Below are 21,385 nucleotides of genomic sequence, written 5' to 3' on the forward strand. Positions count from 1 at the left end.
GGCAATAATTGGTCAAAGATCACTTTTGAAACATGTCCCTTTCTTTTCCTCATTCTTTCCTTCTTTTCCACTTTTTGCATCTTCTTCTTTTATTACCCCTTTTGTTTTTTCATGAAGAAATCTTAGCTCTATCTTGATCTAAACTTCTTTTGTGACGAAATCTTTTTAAAATTGCCCTAGTTTGGGTTGCGACCCTTTGATTGGCTAAATCAAGAATTAAATATTTCAAGCTCAAAAAGGGCCAACAAGGGACTTTTTCTTTTCTCGATTTTCTTCTCTAGTAGCAAAAAAATGGCATGCTGTCACTTTGGCAACTAACTGTCGTCTCGCATGATTTGTCAAACCCTTGAAACCCCGAACCCAGTTAAACTTTTGGAAAATAACTTCCAAAGAAAACGATTTAGGATTTAGGATCAAAGAGTTTAACAAATGGTAATGAAATATTTGGTTCTTTTTAAGGGAAAACTAGTTGACCAAGAATGACCATTTATCATTAAATCAAACACATGAGTGGCGAACAGACAAAAGATTCATGGAACAAACAACACAGACATTTTATTGAATTCCTTTTGAGAGTTTACATGGTTTCTAAGCAAAGTATCTCTTTATAGCATTAGAATTGATAAGGTGCAGCAGATTAGTTTCGTCCATATCTATCAACAACAAGAGTAGGAACTCAGAGTAGGATGGATCAGAAACTCAAAAATTCAGCAAATCGGATTTTGCAATCAGTGAGCAAAAGAGAGCAGCAAGATAACTTTTAGCTAAAACAAAATTTTCAATTCTTTTGTTCTTGGTGTGTATTTGACTTGCAAAATCATGTATTTATAAGCTACTGAAAGTAATTTCGTGTTACCTAAGGTTACTTGGAGTGTCTTCCAAGTTTTTACAAAATTTGGGGCACAAGCATTATTTGAATTTTAAAACATTTAAAATTTTTTTATCGTTAATTGTGTTTAGATGACTGAACAATCGCGTTCAGTCTTCTGATATTCCTTAATGCTTTGAAAAATTTGAACTGGACACAAGGTCAAACGATTGAACTGATGTTTAAACTTATGAAGTCCTAGCTCAGACGACTGAACTGAAGGTTCAGTCTTCTGAGGGTGTTCTGTTTATTTTGTGTCTCAACAGATAAATCTTCAGACGATTGAAGTAAGTCTTCAGTCTTCTGAGGAATTTCTTTAGGCATCTGAAGTAAAATTTTGGGCTTCTAAAGTACACCTTCAGTCTTCTGAGGGTACACCTTAGACGACTAGGCAGACTAAAATCCAGTTTTCCACTTTAGTTTTCAAAAGTTTCTTTGCTCTCTTGCTTTGAGTATTTATAAAACTTTTTTTGGGGTTTTAAAATAAGGTCTCTAAGTCCATAATTAACCCTAGAAGAGCTTCAAAAATATTTCACAAAGATATTTAAATACGAAACACTTACATAAAGACTTCTTAGAACTTTTGACACTTTAAGCACTTAAGTCTTCATGCTTGTCTTTCTTTGACACTCTTGCTTTGTCTTGCTTTGGTTCCATCTTGTCTTCAAGCTTCAACATACTTTAAGCTTTTAGAAAGTCATCCATGTTCTCATATTCTTCAAACTTTATTAGATCATCTTTAAATCAATGCTTTGACTCTTTAAACTTCATTTGATCATCTTTCTTTGGAACATAAGCTTTGAATGATCCTTATGAGCATTTGACCTTGTGTTCCCATACTTGAATCCTGAAATATCATCACTTAACAAAAATATGTTAAGTTCCTCTTGTTTGTTATCATCAAAATAAGATTTTAATCCTTGTAAGGCTAACAATCTTCCCTTTTTTAATGATGACAAATAAGAAGCAAAAAATTGAATAAGCCTTAAAAAAGGCTTCCCCTTACAATAAGAATTATCTTAATGATATCAAGATCAAGTTCAATATTTATTTCAATATAATGCTCATATATCAAAATCACATCATTCATATCATTCAAGATCAAATACCAATATATTAATCTATAAGGCTCATTTTTTGTCCAAAATTTCTCCCCCTTTTGACATCAATCAAAAAGAGTAAGATATTAAGAGAAATGCATAAATGCTAAGACATTGAGCAACCATAATCAAAAGTTTACATTCATCATATATGAAAAATTTACAACAAGCTCCAAAGTAGCATGAAAAAAATACAACAAATAGTACATCATAATTTTCAATGATTTTCATCAATCATAGATCATTGTTATTTATCAAGTCTAACTCTCCTTGAATTAAATGTATCTTATATTCAATAAATTCATATACCAATTGTGAATTGTAGACTAGTATTCATAAAGATACCAATTGTGTTTTTAAATTTATCATGTTATACTTAAAAAAAAAAATTATTTTCATGTTAAGTGCTCATGGATACCAATATCAAGAATAATACCAATATCATTTCAATATTATTTATGTCATAACATGCTTATGTTTATCCATTAGTCAATAATGCAAGAGATATATAAAGTAATTCATTATTTAGCATGTGAACTGATATGGTTAAGAATTAATCTCATACTCATATTTCATATGATATCAAGATCATAACATGCTCATAGACAAAAATATATTGTCATGCTCAAGTATATTCATGGATACCAATATGCTGTCATTCTCAAGTATACTCATGGATACCAATGCATTTCATAGATACCAATACAAATATCATATCATACCAAGATTTATGCTTTATAACCATGCTTAATAATTTCATGCTCAAATTTTCAATGTATAGTGTGCCATAAAAGTCAAGTCAATATCATATATGTCATCATTTTAGCATAGCATAGCTCAGAATTTAATTCATATTATCATGTCATTAGTATCTCACCACATATGCAAATCAGAATACCAGCATTTAGCATGTAGCATATTAGCATTTATCATATAAGCATAGAGCATATTATAATTATGTGTGCATTGTCATGTTTCTTAAGTATTTTTCATTCAACTTAACTCTTCTTGCTTTGCTCAAATATTTTTCATCTTTCTCAAATAACTTTTGCAATAAGCTTAATTTGATTCAGATTTTCTTTCTTTTGATTTCATATGAATTCCCATATATTAATATTTTCTTAAATTAAGCCTTGTAAAAAATTATCATACGATTTTGGCCAACAATGCCTTTTTGTTTGTATAATTTTCAATGTTATAGTTATCAATAAGCTCTTAAATTCATCTTTGAAACTTTCTGAAGTTAAGGTTTTAAAGTATTAAATATATAGTTCCCTTGACCTTAGAAAACTGCTATTTTAGTTCAGTTTTCTAAAGATTTTCAGAATTAGGAATCTGAACAAGCAGTAGCACTTCAGAAGACTGAAGTCTAGGTTCAATCATCTGAACCTTCATTGCTACAGTGTTTAGTCATCTGAGCTTACAAGCTCAGTCGTATGAAATTTATAAATTTTCAGAAATCTTTTTATTCTTATCCTGAAACCTTTCTAAAATACTTTCCTATTGTGCTGTATCAAATTAACTTTCAAGCATCTTTTTAGCATTGCCTATATAGCATCCTTTTTCTTTGAAAATATGTTGAATTAAGGTTCTCTTTATTTAAGGCTACTTATGACATTTTGTGATTAATTCTTAGTTCACTATCCTTGTAGAAAAAGATGGATTAAGTGACTTTCTTAATTTCTAAAGGGGAATGACTTAATCCATGGAGTCATTTGTTTATGAACTAATCTTTCATCATGGTACGCATACTTTCTTGGGTCCGGATGGTTTAACAATAGATGTTTCATTAGTTCTCCAAACTTGTTTAAATTTCACATCTTTCATTTTTAATGGACATTCAAACTTTATATGTCCTTTCTTTTTACATAAGTAGCATATATCCTTTATGGACTTGTCTTTTTGTTAAATATAAAGGGAGGTCTATGCCTTTTTACCAAACCTCAAGGGAGGTTTATGAACCTCTAGGGAGGTTTATGAACCTAAAGGGAGGTCTATGTCTTTTCCTCAAACATTAAAAGAAGTTTGTCTCTTTTATTTTTATTTTTTTTATACAATTGGAGGGATGACTTCCATGTCACCATGGTAGGGTAACTCCTGGTTTCTTTGTTTAGGTATTAGTTGGATATCTAAGGGTAGATATAAAGTAAATATTATGTTATCATTTACCTACATATACTTAATATAATTTCATTACATGAACTTTTTTTTTTAATTATCTTTAGTTCCATTTAGGTTGTATGGTTGTTGTATACTAATGATATCTTTTAGACTATTGAGTATAAGATAATAATGTTTTACACACCATTGCTTCTCTCTACTATTTACCTATCATTTAGTGGCATTGTTCCAATTGGATGATGCTCCAATTTGACTTCCAACAAACCATTCCCTAGCTATGAAATACATTGTAAGACCCTCATGAGGGGGCTTTATACTTGCATTATCTTTGCCTATGGTCATTCTAGTATAGACTAGAATTGGAGCATACATTGATAAAGCATTGTCTACTACTCAATTTGATTCAATCATGCTAATAAGCACTGTTGGCCTTAATAGGTTTGAAACTCCATTTTGATGCTAACAAACAAGTAGGATTTAACATGTTTTAGTTGAGTGTTGTGTTTTCTTAGGAATTCATATTGAAGGTACTCATGTAGCATGAATCAATAATTGATAGCATGGATCAAAGTTTGAAGACCATAAGAGCATGATGATTAAAGAAGAACAACATGAGAGCGCAAAGTTCAAAATATTCTGCGAGATCAGAGATTAGAAACAAAGAAAGTTCAGAACAAAGGAGAATTTTTGACAAATTAGGACAAGTACCTGTAAGTACTTTAAGTTTACTCAAGTATAAAGTTTTCATTTTCAAGCTCATTAAAGAAGAGACTTAGAGACCATAAGAAAATAACTTGGAACATGTTTTCAAAGTTAAAACAAATTTATATTCCAAGTAAAATGAGAGAGAAATCAAAAAGTGACTAAGAAAGAAATTTGTTCAGTTGACAGACGACTGTGTGGTTATAGGTAGACGACTGACAAAATTAAAGACTTAAAGTTGAAACACAGAAGCTTGACAGACGACTGTCAGTGAAAGGTGAGAAGTCTGTGAAAGTTTCACCAGACGACTGTCAACCTTATATGTTACAAAAGAGGCTTAAAATTTCACATGAACAGACGACTGTCATCATATGGATAGACGACTGTCACCTTATATTTTGATGACAGACGACTGCCACCTTTCTACCTATGAATCTTACCGTTATATTAAATGGACATACGACTGTCAAGACTTCACAGTCATCTGCCTCGCGGCAATTTTCTGTTTTCCAATGGATATAATTTTTGAAATTCAAAAATTTAGAAACTCAAATAAGTTTATTTTATGGAAACAAGTCTGAGTATTCTTTGGGGAACAAGTAAAGAGGTTTTATACATCTATAAATACCCCCAAGACTCATTGAATTATACACCAAGATTATTAAGAGCTCACAATCTACTGTCATACTCTCTCTCACTCTAAAATTCTGAAAGTAACTCATATTGCTCTCATCCTTGCTCGAAAATAAGAAGTTCCTGCTAACTCTCACTGTGTTTGATCATTGAGTTGCTGATTCTTTTATTGAGAGATATCCACGGTGATAAATTTCTAAGAGCTTCATTCTGAAAATTCATATTCTGAATTTCTTGAAGTACATTAGTGTTTTAAACTTATACTAATCATCTCTTTGAGGAGCAAGTTTTTGTACGTGTTGTTTCTCTATCATTGTAACAGGGCTTGTTGACGATTTGATATTGAATCGTTGGACCAAACAAGGGGAGATTGTTTGGAGAAGGCAGGCTCTAGCCTTACCCAAGGAGTGCTTGTAATCATTTTTGTTCCAGCTGATAAAGGAATGGTAATAGGGAATCCTTTGGCGGTTTGGCCAAGGGTGAGAACATAGGCAGTGTTGAAGTTGAACATTGTAAAAATACTTGTGTTCTTCTTTCTCTACTCTACTTTTTATTTTTTCAAGGATATAATTTGCGTGGTTGTTTTAAATTTTAATCCTGAATGTTTGGTAATTAAATAGACCGGAAGGTAATTCGTTTTGGATAAATCAACATTAATTGCGGAAACCGAAAGGGACTACGTTGGTTGATTATCCTTGACCTATTTATCTGAAATTTTATTTAAAAACTGAACATTGGGAAGAAAGAATAATTGTGATACGGCGCTTATATTGAGAACAACAAATTTTCACATATATTGTTACCTAAAATTGAGAGTTTGATTTTGTTGTGATTGATTGTGATTGTTTCTTAAGAGAACTAATTCAAAAAAAAAATTTTAAAATCAATTCACCCCCCCTCTTGAGAAGCTATTCCTAATTTCAATTGGTATTAGAGCCTAATTATAGTAATTCCTAACAAGAAACTATAAAAATATCAAATGGCAAATATAGGAGTAGCACCCTTTCGGTAAAGCCCAATCCTCAACTTGTCCGCCAATCTTTTGTGGACATAATTATATGTTTTGGAAGAAGAGAATGCAAATCTATCTGCAACACATGGATTGGACAGCATGGGAAGTAGTCATGGATGGAGACCTTATTCCCACTAAAATAGTTGATGAAAAACAATTCCAAAAGAAAAAAATGAAATGATCGATTTAGACTATAAAATACTTCAAATCAATTCAAGTGCTATAAATGCTTTATACTGTGCCTTAGATGCTAACGAATTTAATAGGGTCATGGCATGCACGACGGCTAAAGAAATATGGGACAAATTAGAAGTGACATATAAAGCAACTATTGATGTTAGAGACAATAGGATAGACATGTTAACAAGTGAATATGAAGCGTTCAAGATGAATTCTGATGAAACAATATCAAGTATGTACACCAGATTTACCCACATAATAAATTCCTTAAGTGTCTTAGGGAAAACTTATACTACCTACGAAAAGATTAGAAAAATCCTAAGAGGCCTTCCCTTAATATGGGAACCAAAGGCTACAATTATCACTGAAGGTAGAAACCTTAAGACTACCTCTTTAGATGAACTCATAGGTTCACTACTTACCTATGAAATGACTCTAAAAGAAGGGAATCCTGAACCAAAGCATAAAAGATCTATTGCATTAAAAGCGTCTAGCCATAGCTCTAGTGAAGAGGAAAGTGAGACAAGTGACTTAGATCAAGATGAATTAGCATTCATCACTAAGAGACTAAGCAAATTTCTACTCCAAAATAATTTTTCAAGAGGAAAGATAGACAACACTTTATTTATAAAAAATAAAGATAATAATATGCTTATAGTTCAAATTTATGTTGATGATATTATATTTGGAGCTACTCATGAAGATTTGTGTAATGAATTTGCTAAAACAATGCAAAGAGAGTTTGAAATGAGCATGATGGGATAATTAAATTACTTTTTAGGTTTGCAAATCAAACAAGCTAAAAATGGAACTGTCATAAATCAAACTAAGTATATTAAAGACATGCTAAAGAAGTCTGATATGGAAGAAAGTAAACCTATATGAACTTCTATGAGCACTTTAACTAGTCTAGATAAGGATGAAAAAGGGAAACAAGTTGATTCCAAATATTATCGAGGTATGATAGGAAGTTTGCTTTACTTAACAGCAAGTAGACCAGATATAATGTTCAGTGTGTGTATGTGTGCTAGGTTCCAATCGGCTCCAAAGGAATCATATCAAACAGCAGTAAAACGAATTCTTAAATATTTGCTAGGCACACTTGATTTAGGGTTATGGTATCCAAAAGGAATTGATTTCGAAATGATGAGTTATTCAGATGCTGATTATGCAGGATGCAAAATAGATAGGAAAAACACTAGTGGGACTTGCCATTTTTTAGGACACTCATTAGTTTCATGGTTTTCAAAGAAACAAAATTTCGTAACATTATCTACAGCTAAAGCAGAATACATAGCAGCTGGGAGCTGTTGTGCTCAAATTTTATACATGAAACAACAATTAAAGGACTTCAAAATTCAATATCAAACAATCTCCATAAAATGCAATAATACAAGTGCGATAAATAATTCAAAGAATCCAATATCACATTCAAGAACTAAACATATTGATATACGTCACAACTTTTTAAGAGATAATGTAGACAAGAAAGGAATAGTTCTTGAATTTATAAATACTCATGCTCAATTAGCTGATATATTTACCAAACCATTAGCTGAGGATCAATTTATATTTATTCGAAGAGAATTAGGCATGTTACATATAAGAGAAGTTAACTAAAAAGGGGAAGAAGCTGAGTTTGTTCAGGACAGACGACTACCAGGGAGGTGACAGACGACTAGCAGGCTACTGTCTATGTAAAAGATAGTAGACAGACGACTGTGAGTAAGCTCGCAGTCGACTAGCAGGCTACTGTCTGTGGACAAACGATTGTCCAATTAGAGACAGGCAACTGTCTCGCGGTGGGTAAGGTACTTTTCACTTAAAAACATGCTTTTTAAACCCTACAGACGACTGACCATTCGTCTTCCTTCCTCTAAAAAATTTTCTTTTCTCTTTCATTCCAAATTTTTCTCTTCCAAGCTTCAAAAACCGATTATCCATCATACCCTACTCCATACATATCTAGGGTTTCTACTTGTCAAGATAGTTCGTACCAAAACTGTGGGAAAGAAGGACAAAGCTTCTTCGTCTTCTTCACAGCCTACAAGCAACGATGATATTGAAAAATGGCTGGTCTCTTCACATGCAAAATCGTTGTATCAGAATCATCTATCAGCTATTGAACCTATGTTCTGCAAGATTTTAGATGTTACCTTCTTTGAAGAAAATTTTCCTGAAATTTTAGATATGTTCAAAGCTATAGGATGAGACAAGTTTATCCTTCATCAAGTAAAAGGGTATTATCCAGATCAAATTAAGATTTTTTACTCTAATTTGGTTAAGAAGGAAGACGACATTACTTCTGAAATTTATGGTCAAAGGATAATACTTACTCCACACTCATTATGAAAAATTTTCCATATCAAGCATGAGAATTTTGAGTGTACACCAGTTGAGAAACATTGGACCATGGAACAAGGGTTTACACCACAAGAATTTCTACCTCTTATGATGAATGATGCACCAGTGTATTTTGGACATCCTCCACCATACAAGCAGCTTAATCTTCAGGCACAAATTCTGCATAAGATCATTACATACAACATAATTCCGAGGTCTAGATCTTTTGATCACGTTTCATATTTTGATTGTTTTGTTATGTGGTGCTTACTCAAAGGGAAGAAACTAGACTTATCAAGTATCATACTGAAGTGGATGGTAATGAAGCTTGAATCACCTAGAATTGGGCTTCCATACGGCGGTATTCTTTCCTTAATCTTTGCCCATTTTCAAGTTCTCTCTCCTGCTTCAAAAATAGTAAAAAGAACCCATTATCATGTTTTCTCATCTACTACATTGAAACGAATGGGTTACAAAAAGTATATTGAGGGTTGGATGTTCCGAGGCAATAGACCGGCAAGACCTGCACTTGAGGTAAGGAGTCCAGCTCTTGAAGAAGAAGATATGCCACCTTGGTTTGTTCCTTTTTATCAACATTATACTAGCTTCAGTTCCGAAATGAGAGACAACTTTTCTTCTCTTCAAGATAAACTCTCCACCATTGATGACAAGTATACCTCATTAGATACTCGTATTGCTAAGATAGAACATCATGTCACTAAACATGGCACTGATTCAGATAATGAGGATAGTAAAAATTTTGATGAGGAAGAAGCTGAATCTGAAGAAGGTGAAGGAGAAGAAGAAGATGCAGGAGATAATGAAGCAGCAACTGAAGAAGAAGAAGAAGAAGAAGAAGAAGAAGAAGAAGAAGAAGAAGAAGAGGAAGAAGAAGAAAAGGTTCACAGCAATCCAAAGGAAAATGAATTGCTGAAAATAGTGACACTAACTCTAACATATAGACTTATGTCAGGTGTTTTTTTTTTCTGACTCTTTTGTATGCTTAAATTCTGGATGTATTTTGAGCAAAAAGGGAAAATGTGTAAGCTAAAGACTATGAGTCTCTATATGTATTCTAGCTCTGAAACTTTGAACTTTTTGCAATGCTTTGCTCTTAGTTTGATGTATTATAAGTTCTAATATTAATGATAATTCTGAAAACTTTGCAAGTTTTGCTTTGAATATGCTGCTTGACAGGGGGAGTATTATGAGTTATCATTTGAGCATAATTCTTAATCAATTGATGTTAATACATTAGCACTGGCTTCACACATACTCAAATTGCTATTTTTCCTTGATCATTATATACTAAAACTTTATTTTTTTGAATGATGTCAAAGGGAGAGAAGTGTTTAGCCAAAATTTTGCTTGAAATGGATAAAAGCATGGATGATATTGAAGCGTATTGAAAGGGGGAGTCACTACTCAAAATTTTTGTGTCTTGTTTGTTATTATAAAAAAGGAGGAGATTGTTGGCCTTAATAGGTTTAATACTCCATTTTGATGCTAACAAACAAGTAGGATTTAACATGTTTTAGTTGAGTATTGTGTTTTCTCAGGAATTCATATTGAAGGTGCTCATGTAGCATGAATCAAAAACTGATAGCATGGATCAAAGTTTGAAGACCATAAGAGCATAATGATTAAAGAAGAACAACATGAGAGCTCAAAGTTCAGAATATTCTACGAGATCAGAGATTAGCAACAAAGAAAGTTCAGAACAAAGGAGAATTTTTGAGAAATTAGGACAAGTCTCTATAAGTACTTTAAGTTTATTCAAGTATGAAGTTTTCATTTTGAAGCTCATTAAACAAAGAGACTTAAAGACCATAAGAAAATAACTTGGAACATGTTTTCAAAGTTAAAACAAATTTATATTCCAAGTAAAATGAGAGAGAAATCAAAAAGTGACTAAGAAAGAAATTTGTTCAGTTGACAGACAACTGTGTGGTTATAGGCAGACGACTAACTAAATTAAAGACTTAAAGTTGAAACACAGAAGCTTGACAAACGAATGTCAAGGCTTCCACAGACGACTGTTAGTGAAAGGTGAGAAGTCTGTGAAAGTTTCACCAGACGACTGTCTACCTTATATGCTACTAAAAAGGCTCAAAATTTCACATGGACAGACGACTGTCACCTTATATTCTGATGACAAACGACTGCCACCTTTCTGCTTATGAATCTTACCGTTATATTAAATGGACAGATGACTGTGAGGACTTCACAGTCGTCTGCCTCGCGGCAATTTTCTGTTTTCCAATTGATATAATTTTTGAAATTCAAAAATTTAGAAACTCAAATAAGTTTATTTTATGGAAACAAGTCTGAGTATTCTTTGGGGAACAAGTAAAGAGGTTTTATACATCTATAAATACCCCCAAGACTCATTGAATTATACACCAAGATTATTAAGAGCTCACAATCTGCTGTCATACTCTCTCTCACTCTAAAATTCTGAAAGTACCTCATATTGCTCTCATCCTTGCTCGAAAATAAGAAGTTCCTGCTAACTCTCACTGTGTTTGATCATTGAGTTGCTGATTCTTTTATTGAGAGATATCCACAGTGATAAATTTCTAAGAGTTTCATTCTGAAAATTCATATTCTGAATTTACTGAAGTACATTAGTGTTTTAAACTTATACTAATCATCTCTTTGAGGAGCAAGTTTTTGTACGTGTTGTTTCTCTATCATTGTAACAGGGCTTGTTGACGATTTGATATTGAATCGTTGGACCAAACAAGGGGAGATTGTTTGGAGAAGGTAGGCTCTAGCCTTACCCAAGGAGTGCTTGTAATCATTTTTGTTCCAGCTGATAAAGGAACGGTAATAGGGAATCCTTTGGCGGTTTGGCCAAGGGTGAGAACATAGGCAGTGTTGAAGTTGAACATTGTAAAAATACTTGTGTTCTTCTTTTTCTACTCTACTTTTTATTTTTTCAAGGATATAATTTGCGTGGTTGTTTTAAATTTCAATCCTGAATGTTTGGTAATTAAATAGACCGGAAGGTAATTCGTTTTGGATAAATCAACATTAATTGCGGAAACCGAAAGGGACTACGTTGGTTGATTATCCTTGACCTATTTATCTGAAATTTTATTTAAAAACTGAACATTGGGAAGAAAGAATACTTGTGATACGGGACTTATATTAAGAATAACAAATTTTCACATATATTGTTACTTAAAATTGAGAGTTTGATTTTGTTGTGATTGATTGTGATTGTTTCTTAAGAGAACTGATTCAAAGATTTTTTTTTAAAACCAATTCACCCCCCCCCCTTTTGGGAAGTTATTCCTAATTTCAAGCACATTGGGGAAGCTGCTCGTTGCACACAACTTTTACATGATCATGTGTCACTCTATAACCAAGACACATATACTTCTCACAACCTTGGTAAGTATACTATTACTTCCATGTTAGATCACATGTATTTTCTTTGGTTGTGCATGATAAGATTTTTTATTAGCTTTTTATATTTATTTGCCACAATGATGGGTTCTTATAACTCATGATATATCCACAGTAAGGTCAAAGGGACCACATGCCTTTTAATTTGTAGACATATGTGCATTGCATTAGGAAGTGCCACCTACTGCACATCATTATGCAACATGTATTGTCTTAATTTGTAGTAAAGGTTGGGGTAGGGATATACATGGGAGCATATTCCCCAAATGCATATCTTGGAGGAGCTTTTTCGGTTAATGCCAAATGACACTTTCGTTGTTTGTATATTTGTCACCAAATTGTCAACTAGTATCCCCACCACCATGCAACATATATTTGACCCATCGCAAACCCTTCACACCCCCTCCCTATAACCTTTTTTTTTTTTACCTACCGCACCTCCTCCACCACTTCTTTAGCCTCCTCCACCTCCATTACCATCTCCACCATGCCCATAACACTACCTCCATTTGCTTTCGACTTGTCGACCAATATCGTAACCATTGGAACAACCACCCTCACCATTAGACATCGACACTTCAATTTCATCTTTATTACTATTTTAATTTCTACTCCACCATTTCCTATTGTCCCTACCACTTCAAGTATCTAATCAACTCTTTACACCATAACTCTTCCATTCATACCCACACAATTAATGTCATTCCATCTGTCTCATGTCAACCCTATGTGCCCCTCCCTAATTCACCTAAACCCTCCATCTGTACCATCTATATTTCACATATCTTATATATTTGCATGATCATTGCCACATCCCCTCCCATACACCCAAATTCTATTTTTAGGACTTACCCTCAATTGGTGTCCTTAATGCTTTTCTTGTTCATCCCTCCCATACATCTACCTTTCATTCTTACAATCTTCCCTTGATTAGTGTCCTTACTTTATGCCTTTCCAAACAATGCACAATATAACTCCATCCATCCTATTTACCAAACTTACCCTCACTTTTTTTTTTTGCTTTTCAGTTATTTACCTTTCATAATTAAGGTCTGGCACAAAGGTAAGAATGCATACAATGCCAAGGACGGCAAGATGCAAGCATATGGTCATAGAGTCAAAGACATTGGATATACTACGTGTATAGTAGCTACCCACTAGGTGCAATCACTTGAGTAATCGACATTTACCTTATCGAGAGAGGACACCATGTTGAGATTGTAGGTGTGGAGTCGTTAACAGCCGCACTAGCCTAGCTGTTAACCTCGACATTGGAGACCAGGGGCCACCAACCTCTATAGACTATGCTGAAATTGCAGCCACCGCCCTTTGAATATTACTCCCTCTTTTGTATATATGTGGGTGTGTGTGTGTGTGTGTGTGTGGAGATTATGCATAGGTGTGTGTGAGGTGTGAAGTGTGTTGTGTTGTGCGCAGAGAGTGTATGCAGAGCAGAGAGTTGTGGTGAGAGAGAGAGAGAGAGAGACAGAAAGAGTTGACCAGTAAGGCTTCTTGTAATTTTTTTCTCCTAGTGTAGTGAAGTGGTGTGTGCTCCATGGACGTAGGTCGATTTGACCGAACCACATAAATTCGATGTTCCATTGTGGATTATTATTTTCTTCATGCGTGATTGTTGCTCCAGGATTCATCCCCAACAATTGGTATCAGAGCTTGGTTGGAGTAAAATCGTCAGACCGGAGAGAAATTCCTGAATTTGAGCCTCTGTCCAGTAGTTCAAAATTTAATTTTGAGGCCACCACTGCATTCCTCTCGTTGAGACGATGCTAACGGTGGCAACCGGAGCTCCAAACGACCTTAGATGAGACTGCACGTGCCTACACGCACCGCCAACATCCAAGGGACGTTTTCATGCGCTCCACGCACCGGAAAAGAGTCCACGGGTCACTCCACGCATGGTCATGCGCAAGCGAACACCCGACGAATTAGTGGAAGGAAGAAGACGACGTGACGTTAGCGCCACGTCGTCCATCCACGTCAGCGCACAGTCAGCCGGGACCCGCGCTTAGTCAACCTCCACATCAGCGCTAGGTGGTGAAGAGTAACCGGCCCAATTAGCAATCACATCACCTCCACGTCAACTACCGAGCATCCGCCACGTCAGCCCTAGACTACGCCACGTCAGCATCTAGGACCCACAGTGAGTCCCACATTCACTCATCAGTTAGGTGGGCCCCACTCTACCACGTCAACTAACAGCGTCAGTAATGCTGTCAGGAATATTCCGTTAGTCATGGGAATATTCCGTCATAGTTGACCAGAGTTGACCAGTTTTGATCGAGAGTTTGGCCGGGCCTTTTGAAGCCATTTCGGGTCCATTTTTCGAACGACTTAAGCCATTTCTAGGGTTTTCGGTCATACTGGATCCAACCATTCTGTCCGTTTGAGCTAATTCTGTCTCTAGATCAGTGAATCGAGATATCAAATGAAAAGAGCTCTTAGATCGAGATGTTTGATGGCACGAACTTCGGTTTCTGGAAAGTGTAGATTGAGAACTACTTGTTTGGTAAGGAATTACACTTACCATTGAAGGAGAAGCCAGAATCCATGAAGGAGAGCGAGTGGGAGTTGCTTGACCGAAAAGCTCTTAGAGCTATCAGAATGATGTTGGCAAAGTCTGTTGCCTTCAACATCAAGCACTTGACAACAACCAAGTCCCTTATGGATGCGCTGTCTAATATGTACAAACAGCCATCAACCGTGAATAAGGTACATCTAATGAATAGATTGTTTACCATAAGCATGTCTGCAGGTGAAAGTTTCAGCATACACCTGAATAATTTCAACGAGCTATCGGATCAACTCGCTTCGATTGGAATTACATTTGATAGTGAGATTCGTGCCCTACTGATTCTCAGTTAGTTGCATGAGAGTTGGAAATGTATTGTTATTGCAACCAATAGCTTCGTAGGAAAATCAAAGCTGAAGTCTAACGAGGTTGTCAGCATGATTTTTACGAAAGAGATCAGAATGTAGTCGAACAATACCTTCACTTCAAGTTCAGCTTTGAACGTGGAAAGTCGAGGAAAAGGAAGCAGGCATGGAGGATCTAACAATCGCGGCAAATCTAGGACTAGGCGGTCTAAATCCATAAATCCCAGAGGTTCCCAGGGCACAAAGAATGTTGAGTGCTGGAACCGTGGAAAGGCTGGGCATTTCAGAAACCAGTGGAAAGGTCCGAGGAAGGAATCTGAGGCGAATACAGAAGCAAATCTTGCCTCTTCCTCAGAAGAAAAAGATGCATTGATATGCTCTCTAGAGAGCAAGTAGGAGTCTTACGTCTTAGATTCCGAAGCTTCATTTCATGCCATTTGCTACAGAGATTGCCTAGAGGATTACACACCAGGTAATTTTGGTAAGGTATACCTTGGCAACGATTTACCTTACGACATAATCAGCAAGGGAGTTGTGAAGATCAATATAAACGAGTCAGTATGGAAGCTGAAGGATGTCAAATATATTCCAGTCCTAAGAAAGAATTTGATCTCAGTTGGTCAGATGGTAGATGAGGAATACACGATGACATTCATTGGTGATGAATGGAAGTTTTCAAAGGGTGTACTAATGATTGTCAAAGGTAAGAAAAGTGGAACACTTTATGTAACCTCCAAAGCCTCCATGTCTATTTCAGTTGCTGCTGGAAATGATGACAACAACATCTAGCACCAACAACTCAGTCACATGAGCTAGAAAGGACTCAGGGTGATGCACTCAAAGGGAAAATTGAGTGATCTACAGTCAGTGCAGATTGACATGTGTGAAGATTGCATATTTAGGAAACAGAAGATGGTCAGTTTCCAGACAAACTCTCGTGCCCCAAAAAAGAAGAGGCTAGAACTAATCTACTTAGATGTGTGGGGACCGACGCCCTTCTCATCCATAGGTGGAAGGAATTACTTCGTCACGTTCATTGACGATCACTCTTGAAAGGTATGGGTTTATTTTTTGAAGTATAAGTTGGAAGTCTTTGATGCTTTCAGGGTATGGAAAGCTAAGGTTGAAAACGAAACTGGTTTGAGAATCAAAAAGTTGAGAACAGATAACGGTGGTGACTTAGACACCGGGTTTAAGAAATTCTGCTACTAGCACGGTATCAGGATGGAAAGAACTGTTCCAGGTATGCCTCACATCAACGGCATAGCAGAGCGGATGAACCAAACGTTGACTGAAAGAGCCAGAAGCATGCATATATAGTATGACTTACCATTGCAGTTCAGGGCAGAAGTAGTCGGCACAGCTACATACTTAATTGATAGGAATCCATCAGTACCATTGGACCACTGTATACCAGAAGAGGTATGGAGCAGAAAAGAGGTGAGACTTTCACATTTGAAAGTTTTGGTTGTGTTGCATATGTACATATCAGTGATCATGTCAGAAACAAACTTGATCCTAAGTCTTGAAAATGCACCTTCGTCGGTTACGGTGAAGTAGAATATGGGTATCGCATTTGGGATGATGAAAACAAGAAGTTAATCAGAAGCAGAGACATGATTTTCAACGAAAATGTGATGTACAAAGACAGACACATAGCAGAATTCACTGAACCAGTTCAGATAGAGTCAACCTATGTAGATATGGATGATATCCCAGAATGTGTTGGGACACAACAGCAAAATGTCAAGAATCCTTAGGTGGAGGAACCAGTGGAGCAGATCGTCGCACCACCGCCTCCTACTCCAGCTCTGGAGCTTAGGAGATCTACTCAGCCTCATGTACCAAATAGAAGGTATATAGATTACTTACTTCTTCCAATGGAAGAGAGCTCGAATGCTATGATGAAGCATGTCAGGTGGCAGATACGAGCAAGTGGGAGCTTGCGATGAAGGACGAGATGAAGTCCCTTAGCTCCAATAGAACGTGGGAACTAGCTAAGTTGCCTAAAGGTAAGAAGGTCCTTCACAACCAGTGGGTGTACAGAATCAAAGAGGAGCATGACAGCTCCAAGAGGTACAATGCTAGGTTGGTAGTTAAAGACTTCGAGCAGAAAGAAGGAATTGACTACACCGACATCTTTGCACCAGTTGTGAAGCTGACAACCATCAGATCAGTCTTGAGCATTGTTGCCTCAAAAGGCCTATATCTCGAGCAGTTAGATGTGAAGACGAAGTTTCTTCACAGTGATCTTGATGAGGAAATTTACATGCATCAATCAAAAGGATTCTCATAGAAAGGTAAAGAGAATCTAGTGTGCAGGTTGAAGAAGAGCTTATACAATCTCAAACAAGCTCCCAGACAATGGTACCAAAAATTTGACAGTTTTATGCATATGAATGATTTTCTAAAGTGCAACGTCGACCACTATTGCTATTTCAAAAGGTATCAATATAGCTATATCATTCTGTTGTTATATGTGGATGACATGCTAATCACAGGACCAAATATAGAAGAGATCAGGAAATTGAAGCAGCAATTGTCAATGGAGTTTGACATGAAGGACTTAGGCTTAGTGAAGCAAATACTTGGAATGCAGATCTCCAGAGATAAGCGATAGAGAACATTGCAGTTATCTCAGTCAGAGTACATTAGCCGTGTTTTATAGAGGTATAACATGAGCAGAGCCAAAGTAGTAAATACACCTTTGGCAGGACACTTTTGCCTCTCCAAGGATCAAGTTCCCTAGACAGATGAAGAGAAGGACTTCATGGCTAAGGTACCTTACGCCTCAGCCATTGGAAGTCTCATGTACGCCATGGTTTGTACCAAACCGAACATTGGTCAAGCAGTGGGAGCAGTCAGTAGAATCATGTCTAATCTAGGGAAGACTCACTGGGAAGCAGTGAAGTGGATCTTCAGGTACCTCAGAGGCACTGTTGATAAGTGCTTATGTTTCGGCAAAGTAGACTTGAAAGTCAAAGGGTTTGTAGATTCCGATTTTGCTGGTGAAGTTTATCACTGCAGGAGCACCACCAGATATGTGCTCACTGTTGGCACAACAGCTGTTAGTTGGATGTTGCAAGTACAAAAGATTGTTACCCTATCCACTACATAAGCTGAGTATGTAGTAGTGACAGAAGCCAGCAAAGAAATGATTTGGTTTCAGGATTTTTTTGACAAAGCTTGGATTAAAGTAAGAGAGGAATGTTTTGTACAGCGACAATCATAGTGCGATACATCTGGCAAAGAACTCTGCATTTCATTCTAGAACCAAACATATTGGATAATGTTATCACTTCATCAGATCTCTATTAGAGGATGGAGTATTGACACTTGAAAAGATTCAAGTTAGTAGAAATCCAGCTGACATGTTGACGAAGGTGGTGACTACAGAGAAGCTAAAGTTGTGCTCAACTCCAGTTGGTCTTCATGCTTTAAGACAAACATGAGCACATCATTTGCCTATACACTGGTTGGGATGTTGTCTCCGTCTCCAAGTGGGATATTGTTGAGATTGTAGGTTTGGAGTCATTGACAGCTGCACCAGCCCAACCATTAACTTTGACATTGGACACCGACGGCCACCAACCTCTGCAAACTATGCTGAAATTGTAGCCACCACCCTTTGAATATTACTCCCTCTTCTGTATATATATATGTGTGTGTGTGTGTGTGGATTGTGCATAGCTCCAAATTTGTTTGTGTGTGTGGAGTTGTGTGTGAGCTTCAAAGATACTTTAAATCCTTTATCACACAATTTTCTAATATGCAATAAATTATATTTCAATCCATCAACCAATAGTACATTATCAATAACAAGGGAAGGTTCCTTACCAACCTTACCTACACTGATGATTCACCCATTTGCATTGTCTCCGAATGTCACGTATCCTCCATCTTTGGGAGTGATGGATGCAAACTTAGCTTTGCCACCAATCATATACCGTGAGCACCTGAGCACCTGCTATCTAGGTACCACTTTTCCTTTAAGAAGGACGATCTCAAACACACCTACATGAAAGACTAAGTAACTGACACTGGTCCCCAAATTCTTTTGGGTCCACAAGGGTTAGTGTCTGGATCACCTTTGACTCTCCACACCTTTCTAATTTTTACATGCTTATTTTTAAGTGGATAGTCGAACTGGATATGACCAATTTGTTTACATTTAAAACATATCATTCGACATCTAGGATCTTTAAATGGGATTTGGGATTTTGATTCTAATGTAAAATGTCCCAAATAAAAATCAGGTCGTCTCACATTTTCAACACCATTAAATCCAAGACCTTCTTTGCTAAGAGAGTTTCTTTGGGCTCCTAAGAGTTTTTCAAAATTTCGTTGACCCTTAGTAAGTTTAAAAACAAATTTGGAGCTATCCTCTAATTTTTTCTCATGATCGTGGAGGTGTGTGTGAGGTGTGAAGTGTGTTGTGTTGTGCGCAGAGTGTGTGCAGAGTAGAGAGAGAGAGAGAGAGAGAGAGAGAGAGAGAGAGAGAGAGAGTTGAGCAGTGAGGCTCCTTATATTTTTTTTCTCCCAAAATAGTGAAGTGGTGTGTGCTCCGTAGACGTAGGTCGATTCAATCGAACCACGTAAATTCGATGTTCCATTGTGGATGTTTATTTTCTTCGTGTGTGATTGTTGCTCCAGGATTCATCCCCAACACACTGCGTCCTTGAGACACGAGCCAAATGTAATTGTATGCATATATATATATTTATTTAAATCTTTTTTTTTTTTTTTTGTGTTGATATCCTTTATTTCAAATTCCGCATGAATTGTAAGTTTCACAAATATTCATTCTTATATTATCCATGCAACTACGCATTTTCTTTTATGTGGAAAGTAATATCAATGGCAACTTAACCTTCATTTAAAACATTTGAAAAATGTCATATTGTGTGGCATATCAAAGATATGCTTGATATAAATCAAATAATTCAATGACTCAAACTATTCAAAGATATGACATATGACGCCATTGTTTAGCAGGGACAACATAACTATACATGCATTAATGCACAGCTACTTGCATCTACTCAAATGCCACATCAAGGTAAAGCCTAACATAGAAAAAAAAAATTTTCAAAAATAATATTAAAATACTCAAAATCATTTAAAACTACTTGTTTTCATTTTTTATTTTTTTTTTCTTTCTCAAATTGTTGCATGCTCAAAACTCATTGGACCGGCTTCAATAAAATCTCAAAACTTGATATAGAGTTTTATATAGAAAAACATGGGGATGTTGATTGTCACCCAAGACAAGTTGATCGACTCGGCAAGCCAATTGACCAATCTGTAAAAATATTTCTTCAATCTTAAATGCGATACTTTAAGTATACTCTCTCCTCAAGCCTCAAGCCACAATGGACAAAAGGGGTTCTCCTCACATCCCTCTAAATAAACGTATGAGTGGTCACATCAAGCTCCCATCTTAGTTAAGATGAGACATATATTGAATTGGGGAGTCGAAAGGAACATATGAGATTTGTAAAATAATTCAAGTACATGGCATGGCATGGCATGTCACGCTCTCGCAGGAGCAGCAAAACTATGGGTGCACTAATGGAGCTAATAGCATCTACTTAAAAGGGTGACATAATTTCATACACATCAATAAGGCATGCACGTCAAGCTCCCTACTTGGCTACCATCTGACATGTGAATAAATTTTGGGAAATTGCCCCATTAAACACAATGACAAAAAAATTAAATAAAATAAGATACATGTTTGATAATTTGAATGGCATGCAAACCTATCCAAAGACATTATCATGTCATCTGGAAAAGGCTACGTAGCAATACATGTATTAGTTAGTATAATTGCATCTATTGAAATGTGATGAAAATAGAACGTACTGCAGCGATAGATCCCATTAGGTGAAGTCGGCTAAAGAATCTAATAACAAAAAATAGGGTGTGGCAAGGGTGGCATAGTTTTAGTCCCTCTTGGTTGAAGTCATAACATAAGAAACATAACTTTTAGACACATGGTGAATCTTACTTGTGTTCATAGTATAGTGGGAAATTTCTAATTAAATTTCATAATTGTGTCTCTAATAGTTCACAAGAGGAACTGCGATCCTCGAAGTCTAAGTCCCCATGTTTGCAAGC

This window comes from Malania oleifera, chromosome 4 (assembly GCF_029873635.1).
Source record: "Malania oleifera isolate guangnan ecotype guangnan chromosome 4, ASM2987363v1, whole genome shotgun sequence".
NCBI classification, from domain to species: Eukaryota; Viridiplantae; Streptophyta; class Magnoliopsida; order Santalales; family Ximeniaceae; genus Malania; species Malania oleifera.